The sequence below is a fragment of the Nicotiana tabacum genome, chromosome 12 (assembly GCF_000715075.1).
Source record: "Nicotiana tabacum cultivar K326 chromosome 12, ASM71507v2, whole genome shotgun sequence".
Taxonomy (NCBI): domain Eukaryota; kingdom Viridiplantae; phylum Streptophyta; class Magnoliopsida; order Solanales; family Solanaceae; genus Nicotiana; species Nicotiana tabacum.
The window spans coordinates 28291319-28303414 of NC_134091.1; positions in this window are offsets into that span (position 1 = coordinate 28291319).

The following is a 12096-nucleotide window of genomic DNA, read 5'->3' on the forward strand; positions in this document are numbered from 1 at the left end:
AAGCTAATACCCGGCCAGGCTCTGAAATATCCAATCTCACGAACTGACTGGCTAAGGCCTGAACATCCAAGGTTAAGGGCCTCTCAGCTGCCGGAAGATATGCCAAACTCCCCAAACTCTCTGGCCGGCGACTCAAGGCGCCATCCACTACATTGGCCTTCCTTGGGTGGTATAATATAGTGATATCGTAGTCTTTAAGTAGCTCCAACCACCTCCGTTAACGCAAATTAAGGTCCATCTGCCTGAACAAGTGCTGCAAACTCTGGTGATCAGTGTAAATCTCACAGGGAACACCGTACAAATAATGACGCCAGATCTTCAGGGCATGGACAATAGCCGCTAACTCGAGATCATGAACCGGATAATTCTTCTCATGTACCTTCAACTTCTAGACGCATAGGTAATCACCCTACCGTCCTGCATCAATACCGCTCCAAGGCCAATCCTCGAGGCATCACAATAGACAGTGTAGGACCCCGAACCTGTAGGCAATACTAATACTGGGGTTGTAGTCAAAGCTGTCTTGAGCTTCTGAAAGCTCTCCTCATACTCCTCGGTCCACCTAAACGGAGCACCCTTCTGGGTCAGCCTGGCCATAGGTGCTGCAATGGATGAAAATCCCCCCACAAAATGACGGTAATACCCTGCCAAACCAAGGAAGCTGCGGATCTCCGTGGATGATGACGGTCTGGGCCAACTCTGCACTGCCTCCACCTTCTTCGGATCTACCTTGATCCCATCATAAGACACTGTGTAGCCCAAGAATGCCACTGAATCAAGCCAGAATCCATACTTAGAAAATTTTGCATACAATTTCTTCACCCTCAAAGTCTGAAGCACGATCCTCATGTGCTGCTCATGATCTTCCCGAGACCGGGAATATACCAGGATGTCGTCAATAAACATAATGATGAAGGAATAAAGATAAGGTCGGGATTCACTGTGCATCAAATGCATAAAGGCTGATGGGGCTTTGGTCAGCCCAAATGACATGACAAGAAACTCATAGTGACCATATCTGGTCCTGAAAGCAGTCTTCGGGATATCCGACTCCCGAATATTCAACGGATGATAACCTGAACGTAAGTCAATCTTGGAAAACACTCTGGCACCCTGTAACTGATTAAATAAGTCATCAATACGAGGCAATGGATACCTGTTCTTCACTGTGACTTTGTTCAACTGGCGGTAATCAATACACATCCGCATAGAACCATCCTTCTTCTTCACAAATAAGACTGGAGCGCCCCAAGGTGACACACTTGGCCGAATGAAGCCTTTATCAAGCAATTCTTGTAACTGCTCTTTCAACTCCTTCAATTTAGGAGGAGCCATATGATATGGAGGAATAGAAATGGGCTGAGTGCCCAGCAACAAATCAATGCCAAAATCAATATCTCTATCGGGCGGCATGCCTGGAAGATCAGCTGGAAACACATCTGAAAAGCCCCTCACTACTGAAACTGACTCAACTGTAGGGGTATCAATACTGACATCTCTCACATAAGCTAGATACGCGTCACACCCCTTTTCAACCATTCGTTGAGCTTTAAGAAAAGAAATAACTGTGCTGGGAGTATACTCTAAGGTACCTCTTCACTCTAATCGCGATAAACCTGGCATAGCCAGCGTCACGGTTTTAGCGTGACTATCAAGAATAGCATAATGGGGCAACAACCAGTCCATGCCCAAAATAATATCAAAGTCCACCATGCTGAGCAATAATAAATCGGCTATGGTCTCAAAACCACTCAAAGCAATCAAACACGACCGATACATGCGGTCCACAACAAGAGAATCTCCCACATAAGTAGATACATAAATAGGGGAACTCAAAGAATCACGAGATGTCCCCAAATCTGGAGAAAAATAAGAAGACATATATGAATACATAGAGCCTGTGTCAAATAATACTGATGCATCCCTATGACAAACAAGGACGATACTTGTGATGACTAAATCTGAAGCAACGACCTCTGAACAGGCTGGAAGGGCATAGTACCTGGCGTGGCCTCCCCCTCTAGGACGACCTCGACCTCCCCGACCTCCACCTCGAGCTGGTTGAGGAGGTGGGGTGGAAGCTGGGGCTAGAAGAATGGCCGGAGGACCCGGTGGAGAACGTGGAGGCTGATAAGTCTGTGGAGGTGCACCCCTCCTGGCTCTGGGGCAATCTCTAACCATGTGACGATTGTCACCACACCCAAAACAACCCATCAAAGGATGCGGCGGCTGAGACTGACTCGGACCTGGCCTGCTGGACTGGCCGGTAATAGCACATCGAGTAGGAGGATACTGGTGGTGCATAATAGGGCTCCTGAAGTCTAGGAGGAGCTGGAACATCGCTGGCTGCTGGAAGAGCTGAATGAACAGGGCAACTCATAAAACCCCTACCATAGCGTGTTGTTGGTGCATGAGCTCCTGAATAATGACCAGTCTCTCGAGACCTCTTGGCCTCTCTCTCCTCTCTGTCCCGGGAAAACATGCCCTCCACTCTCCTGGCAATGCTCACTGCCTGCTAATAAGTGATGTCCATCTCCAACTCCCTGGCCATACTGGTCCGAATACTGGGGTGGAGTCCCTCAATGATGAGACGAACCCTCTCTCTGACTGTAGTAACCAGAGCCGGTGCATGGCGAGCTAACTCACTAAAACGGACTGCATACTCCGACACAGTCATAGCATCCTGACGCAGCTGCTCAAACTCTGCGCGCCAAGCATCCCTGAGGCTCTGAGGAACATACTCACGTAAGAACATCTCTGAAAACTGAGTCCGAGTGAGTGAGGCTGCCTCGTCCGGACTACTCATCTCATAGGCACGCCGCCACTGATATGCCGCTCCCCTCAGCTGGAAAGCGGTGAAAGAAACCCTACTCGTCTCCACAATGCCCATTGTGCGGAGAATACGATGACACTCCTCAAGAAAACCCAAAGCATCATCTGAAGCTAGCCCGCTGAAAGTAGGTGGGTGGTACTTCTTATACCTCTCAAGTCTGAGTTGCTCTGCCTCAGAAGCAGCTACCCTGATCTCATGCTGAACTGGAGCCACTGGGGGCATATGAATATACTCTGGGGCCTGATCAACCTGGACACTCTGCTCAGGAGTGCAGGCTGCGGGAGTCTGTACCTCTCCCCCGGCCTGCGATGTAGCGGGAGCAATCAGAAACAGTCCAGCCTAAGCCAGAGTGCTGAACATGCTCATGAACTGAGCTAAAGTCTCCTAGAGTGCTGGAGCAGCAATAGGGATCTCCGGTGCTGGCCCTCCAGCTAGAGCTGCTGGGGGCTCCTCTGATGCAACTCTCACAGGTGCTCGGGCTATACCGCGTGGTGGTCCTCTACCCCGACCTCGGCCTCTGACGGCTCTGACAGGGGGATCAGGTTCCTCATCGTCAGTCCTCCGGGTACGGGTCCTTACCATCTGTAAGAAAGAATAGAATTTTAGAATTTTTGATGTCAATAACTCGCACGACAAGGAGATCAAAGAAATATGATTGTTCTTAACAGTTACATTGCCTCCCGAAGATAAGTACGGACGTCTCCGCACCGATCCTCAAGACTCTAATAAACCAATTTGTGAATTACGACACCTATGAACCTAGAGCTTTGATACCAACTTGTAACGACCCAATTTCCCCCTCAGTGTTACGTCGTGACGGCACCTAGTCTCTACAACTAGGTAAGCCTAACATTTTGCGGAATAATAAAATAAAATATAGATTTAACCAACTATTCAAAAATTACACAACAAATCCCAAAACCCGGAACATCGTAAATCACAAACTGCAGAAGGAAAAATCTAGTGTCTCTATACATCAAAGTTTAACAAGGAAAAATACATAAGATAATGGACACAGGAAAGAGTAGAAGGGGACTCCGAGGTCTGCGAACGCGGCAGATATACCTTGAAATCTCCAAACTGTCCCGGCTCACTGGTAGTGCGGCTGATAAGGTGCATCTGGATATACACACGAAAAAAAAATATGTGCAGAGAGTAGCATGAGTACACCACAATGGTACCCAGTAAGTGTCAAGCCTAATCTCGGTCGAGTAGTGATGAGGTCAGGTCAAGGCCCTACCGGAGTAAATATAATAACTTAAATAGTAAAAGATATAAATACAATTTACAGTAACACACTTAAAGAAATTCTCAAAAATTTAACAGTTAAGGGAGCCCTCGGCTCAGAACAAGGTAAACACAATGGGAAATCTCTCGGGATACCATCCCATAGTTTCGAATGAATATGCAGTACATGGGGATCTCCCAGAATACGTCCGTAGTCCCAAAGTAAATATGCAGTACTGGGGGATCTCCCGGAACACGTCCGTAGTCCCAAAGTAAATATACAGTGCTGGGGATCTCCTGGAATACGTCTGTAGTCCCAAAATAAATATGCAACGCAAGATGAATGCCAGGTAAGGCATCGAATTATACAGTTCATACAGAACACAGATAAGGAAAGTAGGGACTTAACTAAGTATGGTGCACAGAATGTCAGATAGGCAGTTAAAACACGTAAGTATGCTTCTCTAGTCTAAGCTGAACAATTAAGCGAATTAGTGCAATTTAATAAGAGAAAGACGAATTTATGATTTAGAAAGGAAAAACGGGATTTTTGCAATAATAGCCCATGTACGTACTCGTCACCTCACGTACACGGCGCCCACACCTCAATTAATATCAAACATCCTAAGGGAAAAGTTCCCAACACAAAGTTAGGCAAGCCACTTACCTCGAACCAAGCTCAATCAATCGGTCACAATGCCTTTCCCATGAATATCTGGCTCCGAATATCCCAAATCTAGCAAAAAGCAATTACATATCATAAATACAACAATAATAGACTATTCTAATTAACGAAATCAACATTTTAACGAAAATTTTGAAATTAACTCAATAATTGCCCGTGGGACCCACGTCTCGGAATCAGATAAAAATTATAAAATACGAATACTCATTCGCTCACGAGTCTAACCATATAAAATTTGCTCAAATCCGACCACAAATCCCTTTCAAAACTCGAAATATTTGTTGAAGAAGTTCTTCCAAATCATTCCCAATTTCAACCCCAAAAGTTCAAAATTAAAGAGAAAATTAATGATAGATTAGTGGGATATAACCATAAAGGAGTTAAAAATTGTTACCCAATCGATATCTGAAAATCCCTCAAAATCTCGTCCAAATCCGAGCTCCCTATCTCAAGTTTTTGGTAAAATGGAAAATACTCCCGTTTTTGGAAACTTTAACACTACCCAGCGATTCCTTAATCGTGATCACGAAAATAGCCTCGCGATCGCGAAGAACAACTTTGCTGCCCCAGAAATTACTCTACACAATCGCGGATCACCCCACGCGATCGCGTATAAGGAAACCAGAACTCAGACACCAGAAAACTTCAGCAACCTCCTAAGTCCAAATATCGATCCGTTGGGCGTCTGAATCTCACCCGAGGCCCCCGGGACCTCGACCAAATATACCAACCAATCCTACAATACCATACGAACTTAGTCGAGCTCTCAAATTATATCAAACAACGCTAAAATCACGAATCACCCTCCAATTCAAACTTAAAGAACTTAAAATTTTAAAATTCTACAACTGATGCCGAAACCTATCAAATCACGTCCGATTGACCTCATATTTTGCGCACAAGTCATAATCAACATTACGGACCTACTCCAACTTTCGGAATTGGAAAATGACCTAGATATCAAAAATTCCACTACCATCCTAAAACTCAAAAAATTTGACTTTCGCCATTTCAAGCCTAAATGAGCTACGGACCTCCAAAACACAATCCGGACACGCCTCTAAACCCAAAATTACCTAACGGAGCTAACAGAACCGATAGAATTCCATTCTGGAGTCTTTTTCATACAGTTCCGACTATTGTCCAAATCCTAAGGCTTAAGCTCTCATTTAGGGATTAAGTGTCCAAAAACACTCTGAAACTCAAAACTAAACATCCCGGTAAGTCACAATAGCAGAAATAGATATGGGGAAAGCAGTTATTAGGGGATCGGGACTCAAATTCTCAAAATGACCGGTGGTCGTTACACCTAGAGTGAAATGTAACTGTGTTAAATTATTAAAAACATACGAAGTTAAAGTTCATCTCTACAAGAAAGGGTTTATAGAAAATTATTATATATAATTATGCTAGTTTAGATGATGTTAACTTTCAAAATTCTTTTGGTGTTGAGGGTAGCCCCATAACGGAGCATAATGTTGAAAATTCTCGATACAATGAAATGATGAGGGATGCTTTTGGGATATTTTTTGGGGCTCAATCCGAACCAAATGATGGGGCTAAGTGTTTCTATGAATAGTTAGAGGAAGCTAGTTGTTGCATCCTGTACTTTAATATTAGGATAAGTCATAGTATTCAATATGTGCTTGAAGGGATTAAGACTATTCATGAGATTATAGAGGATTTGTAACTATGTTATTATAAGACCTCGTAAGTTTAACAATATGGATACCGTTATATACATTGGATATGGTATTTTGAGTGGAACAGTTTTTGTAAAAAAAAAAGGTTTGAAAAAATATGATTTTATATAGTTATTGAAATTACTACTTTCAAATATGCTTTAAATTATACATATAATATGACAAAGTTTATGAGATTTTCTTTATTATAAATATAGAAATTATTTTCTCACGAGAAAAGAAGGTTATCTTTCTACCATTTTAAGAATTAAGCGTACGAGAATTTTTACTCTTTATAAGAGACTAGAAAAATTATAAATTGAGAAAATATATGTATTTTTACATGGATGTTTTAATGAAATAATAGTGTATGTATTTATTTTATGTGGTACCACATGACCATGATAGTAGGGTACATAAAATGTGTTAAAAATGAGTAGTATTTTAAGTAATTTGAGATAATTCTTAATTATGCAGATAATTGATTAATTAATTATTTTTGGGGAAGATTAGTTAGTTAATTATAAATTTTTAGATAAGTCTATAATAGTCATTAAATGACTCTTGCCTTAGACAAACTAATCAGTGGGCACTTGGACAACAATTCTAAGACAATTACACGTAAAGAAATGACATTATCCTAGTCATCTCTATTTATCTTCAAAAGATATCCAATTCATTTCTTGGCAAAGATTATACACAAATAGGCAAAACAAGGAATGAAGATTCATATATCTAATGATGAATGCTCAAATTGTCGTTGCTTATATTGCTGGAATTTGGACCTTGCTTCATACTCAAATTGATTAAGCACCACGGAAACTACAATATGTGCAAGACCAACTGATCACTCCTTGCCCGTGTAGATTTTGTCTCAAGAATATTATACGAATTTTTCCTACTCCAGGTATGTTAAGGCTCATCCTTCTTTCTTTTGGCATGATCCAAGTAACGATACGTAAACGTAATGTTATTCCATAAGTGGTTCTGCTCTTAGTAGTTAAGGATGTCTATGTTATTCATTCCTGTAAAGTGATATTCAAGCATGTCTAAGCATATTCCTAAATCTCTATTGAGGTATTTGATAAAGATGTTAATGTTTATAATATAGTGATACACGCATATTCATGCATATTCATTTACCACTGTACTACGGCCGGTCGGATAGTTACAACCGGTTGGGCAGTTATGTATCATTATTTACCACCGGTTGGGCAGACATGCATATTCATTTACCATCGAACTACGGTCGGTCGGATAGTCATGCATTTACCACCAAGCTACGGTCGGTTAGGAAGATACATATTTACCATCGAACTACGATCGGTCGGCCAGTCATGCATTTACCACCGTGCTACGGCCGGTCGGACAGTTACCACTGATCAGTTAGGAAGTCATGCATCATAAGATATGAATAATAGTCTCAAAGAGAAGCATTGAATGTATATGAGTATAATAAGTATGAATATACGTTGGCACTTCAGAGATTCAGGTTGATTCTTATATGTTTTTAATTAATGTTGACTTATTATTATGTTTCAGTTCTGCCTTACATACTCAGTACATTATTTATACTGCCGTCCTTTTGTTGGGGACACTGCATTCATGCCTGCAGCTATAGATAATCAGTTTGACGAGCCCTCATAGTAGACGAGATTAGCATTCAGCAAATGATCGGTAAGACTCCACATCATTCGGAGTGCAGCCGAGTCTATGAGTCATCGTGTCAGAGTTTTGCTAAAGTCTTATGGGTAGGCCGGTACCCTGTCCCATTTGATGTCAAATAATCTTAGAGGCTTTGTAGACAGAGGTTCATTTTGTATAGTATGTCAGAGACCTTGATGGCTTATATGTATTTATGTTTTAAGAAAAATGGTCTAGTGATACAGTGTTGCCACTTGTAGTTATACATTATGAGTTGTGGCCATGTTGGCCCATGATAGTTACAGAAGTAAAACAAATGAGTTACACAGTAGTTCGCTCAGGCCAGCACGACACCGGGTGCCAGCCACGCCTCCCCAGGTTTGGGACGTGACACTAGTCATCCATTGCATGAAGGCTCGGTGCATTCCAATATTGATGTGAGCTCTTGGGGAAGATCAGCCTGTTATCCCTAGATTAACCTTTATCCGTTGAGTGACGGCCCTTCCACTCGGTACCGTCGGATCACTAAGGCTGACTTTCGTCCCTGCTCGACGGGTGGGTCTTGCAGTCAAGCTCCCTTCTGCCTTTGCACTCGAGGGCCAATCTATGTTCGGCCCGACGAAACCTTTGCACGCCTCTGTTACTTTTTGGGAGGCCTACTCCCCATAGAAACTGTCTACCTGAGACTGTCCCTTGGCCCGTAGGTCCTGACACAAGGTTAGAATTCTAGCCCTTCCAGAGTGGTATCTCACTGATGGCTAGGGCCCCTCCGGAAGGAGGCATTCTTCGCCTTCTACCTAAGCTGCGTAGGAAAGTTGTCTGTTGCGGTTAGATTGCTAAGTATTAAATCCGATAGTTCCATTTCCCAAGCAGGCATGGATTCTTGCTAATGAATCATGAATTTAGGTGAAGCACAAGTGCATTTATGAAGAACCGAACTGATTTTGAGGAGCCACCGGCCTGCTTGTGTTCAAAAGAAATTTGGAACAAAGTAAGTGATCTACCTAAAGTAGCAGAGTCTCCACCATCTAAGATATTTTTTTATGGTGTCACACACAACTGGACTAAACAGAGCATATTTTGGGAATTACCTTATTGGAAGCATAATCTTCTTCGGCATAATCTAGACGTCATGCATATCGAGAAGAATTTTTTTGACAACTTGTTTAACACTATTATGGATGTTACTAACAAGACCAAAGATAACTTGAAGGCTAGGATGTACTTAAAGGAATATTATAGGTAAAATGAGTTGTATCTGACATATAAGATTCAGAAGCCCAAAGCCAGTTACACGTTCACCTTGGATGAGAGAAGAGAGATTTGTAGTTGGGTTAACAATTTGAGGATGCTTGATGGGTACGCATCAAATTTATCCAGGTGTGTTGACATAAAATAAGAAAAGTCGGCGTCAATGAAAAGCCACGATTGTTATATTTTCATGGAAACCTTGATACCTAATGTATTCAATGCATTGTCTGATCGAATATGAAAATCGATTACAGAGATAAGTTACTTTTTCAAGAATTTTTGTTTTTGCACATTGAGGGTGGAGAACTTAATTTATATGGAGAGTAACGTTATCTTAACTTTAAACAAGCTGGCAAAATTTTTCCTTCTTGGTTTTTTTGACGTAATGGAATATCTTTCAATTCACCTTGCACAAGAGGCACAACTTGGAGGGCCAGTTCAATGTAGATGGATATATCCCTCCGAGAGGTAATTCCATTTAATCATTTACCTTTTGTATTTGTTTTAAATATTGTTTCGTCTAAAAATCACACTATGCAGGACTATTGGCAAATGTAAAAAGACCATAAAAAATAGATCAAGAATTGAGGGTTCGATATACGAGGCATATATGGTTAAAGAAATATCTTATTTTTGTCTATATTATTTTGAACATGATGTGCCATATTTGAGAAATGAACCGAATTGGCATGACGATGGAGGCAAAATCGATCCTTTGGCACCACCCTTTTCCATTTTTAATCAATCAGGTAAAAGAGGTCCAAAAAATAGTCCAAAGCGAAGGTGTCTGAGATGGAGCTAAAGTCAACTACAACACATGTATTGTTGAATTTCCCTGAGGTCCAACCTTATTATAGGTTAGTATATATTTGCATATATTACGGACTTTTATATTAGATCTACCACTGATTTAACTAATAAAAGTTATAATGGCAGTTACTTTGTGGGTACATATGGGCAAGATGTTATTTATCCCAAGTTTTCAGAGTAGTTTAAAGAATTTGTAAGTACTACTTATTATTTAACATGATTTTTATTATATGTAAATAAATTATATGTATTTTTAAAATTCAAAATTATATTTAATTCTATATATAGGTTCATGTTCCAGCTAATGGCATTAATGAACTATTTTTACGTGATATAGCTTGGGAAGCTGACCCTAGAGTCAGAATGATGTCTAAATACTTGGTCAATGGGTACAAGTTTCATATAGAAGAATGGTCTAAGGGAAAGAAAACCAATAATAGTGGGGTGTGGGTGAAAGGTGATGGAGATGTTGATTATTATGGAGTGCTTCAAGAGATTATGGAGCTGGAGTATACTGTAGGTTGGCCGAAGAAAAGGTTGGTACTCTTTCGATGTAAGTGGTATGATCCAACACCGAATAGAGGTACAAAGATGCACGCTCAGTACAAAATAGATATAATTAAACACACGGGGCAGTATAGACTTTATGATCCATTTATCATTGCACAAAAGATGAAACAAATATATTATGCTCCTTATCCTTTGAGCAAGAAATGGAACAACTAGATTGCACTTCCAAACAAGGGTTTTGATTTCTAATTCTAACTTTACTCTAACAATTATAAGCTAAGTGAGGAAACTAGAAAGCTAAATATTATTTTTGGTGTTTTTCCAAATAGTTAAAACGCTTGGGATGCGGCCTTAACCTAGGTGTTCGCATAATAGGTTAAATATGTTAATACTTATTTTATTGATCAGGGTGTATTATAGCTCTCAAATCTGAGTTACCCACTCAATACCTCTCGGTCATAGGATGGTTTTGCCCAATTTGGCTTTCTCAAGCCCAAATGGGTGTCAAGCTAAATAGTTGATATGAGCACAAGTCGGGTTCTCACTATCTCTAGCTTAAATCCTTTAATTAGGCTAATCAAACTCTTAATTAGCCTAATTTCTTGTTAGCCAAGTTGTCCTAAACTAGGTCTCTCTTTCTCAAGCAAAGACAAAGTCAAATAGGCATGAATTAATATTTGCAATAATTAATTCTAAAATTAAAGCATAAACTAGGCTAAATAATCAACACTCAATCATAAACAAGCATTAAATTAAATACCCATAAGGTTTACACAATAGGGTTGGATCACAACCCTAGTAAGAATCTAGCTACTCATAGTGAGAAATAAAGAAAACAAAGAAGAAACACTAATTAAACTCATAATCTAAGATTAAAATGATAAAATATGATGTTTAAATCCTAAAATAGTCACAAACTTCCTAAAATAGCAAAATACAATTTATCCGCACATTAGCTAAAACTCTGCTGGGATTCTTCACTTTTTTTGCGTCCGCAGAAGGAATTCTACGGTCCGCACTTTCTTTTGCGAACGCAGAAATACCTCTGCGGACCGCACATCTTATGTTATGCGCCCCTTCTTGCCTTGTGAGTCAGAACACTCATTTTTCAGTCGGATTTCATCATGGGAGCCCAAACTTCCAACACTCCTTCAATTTGCACACTTTTATTAGTTTTGAGAACATAAATCAATACTTTCGGACTAAAACAAAAGTAAACAGAAGCTACTAAGTGGTCAAAATCCACACTAATCAACTCCCCCAAACTTAAGTCTTTGCTTGTTCTCAAGCAAATAAATTAGTTTCCACCTCCTCAGAGTTAAAGGTCATTTCAGTGAGTTAATGGTGGGTCATTCATACATTAGTTGGGACCAACAATTACCCACACTACTCATGCATTATCAACAAGGTGACAAGTCAAATATTCATGCACATATATTTCTAATGTGACATTT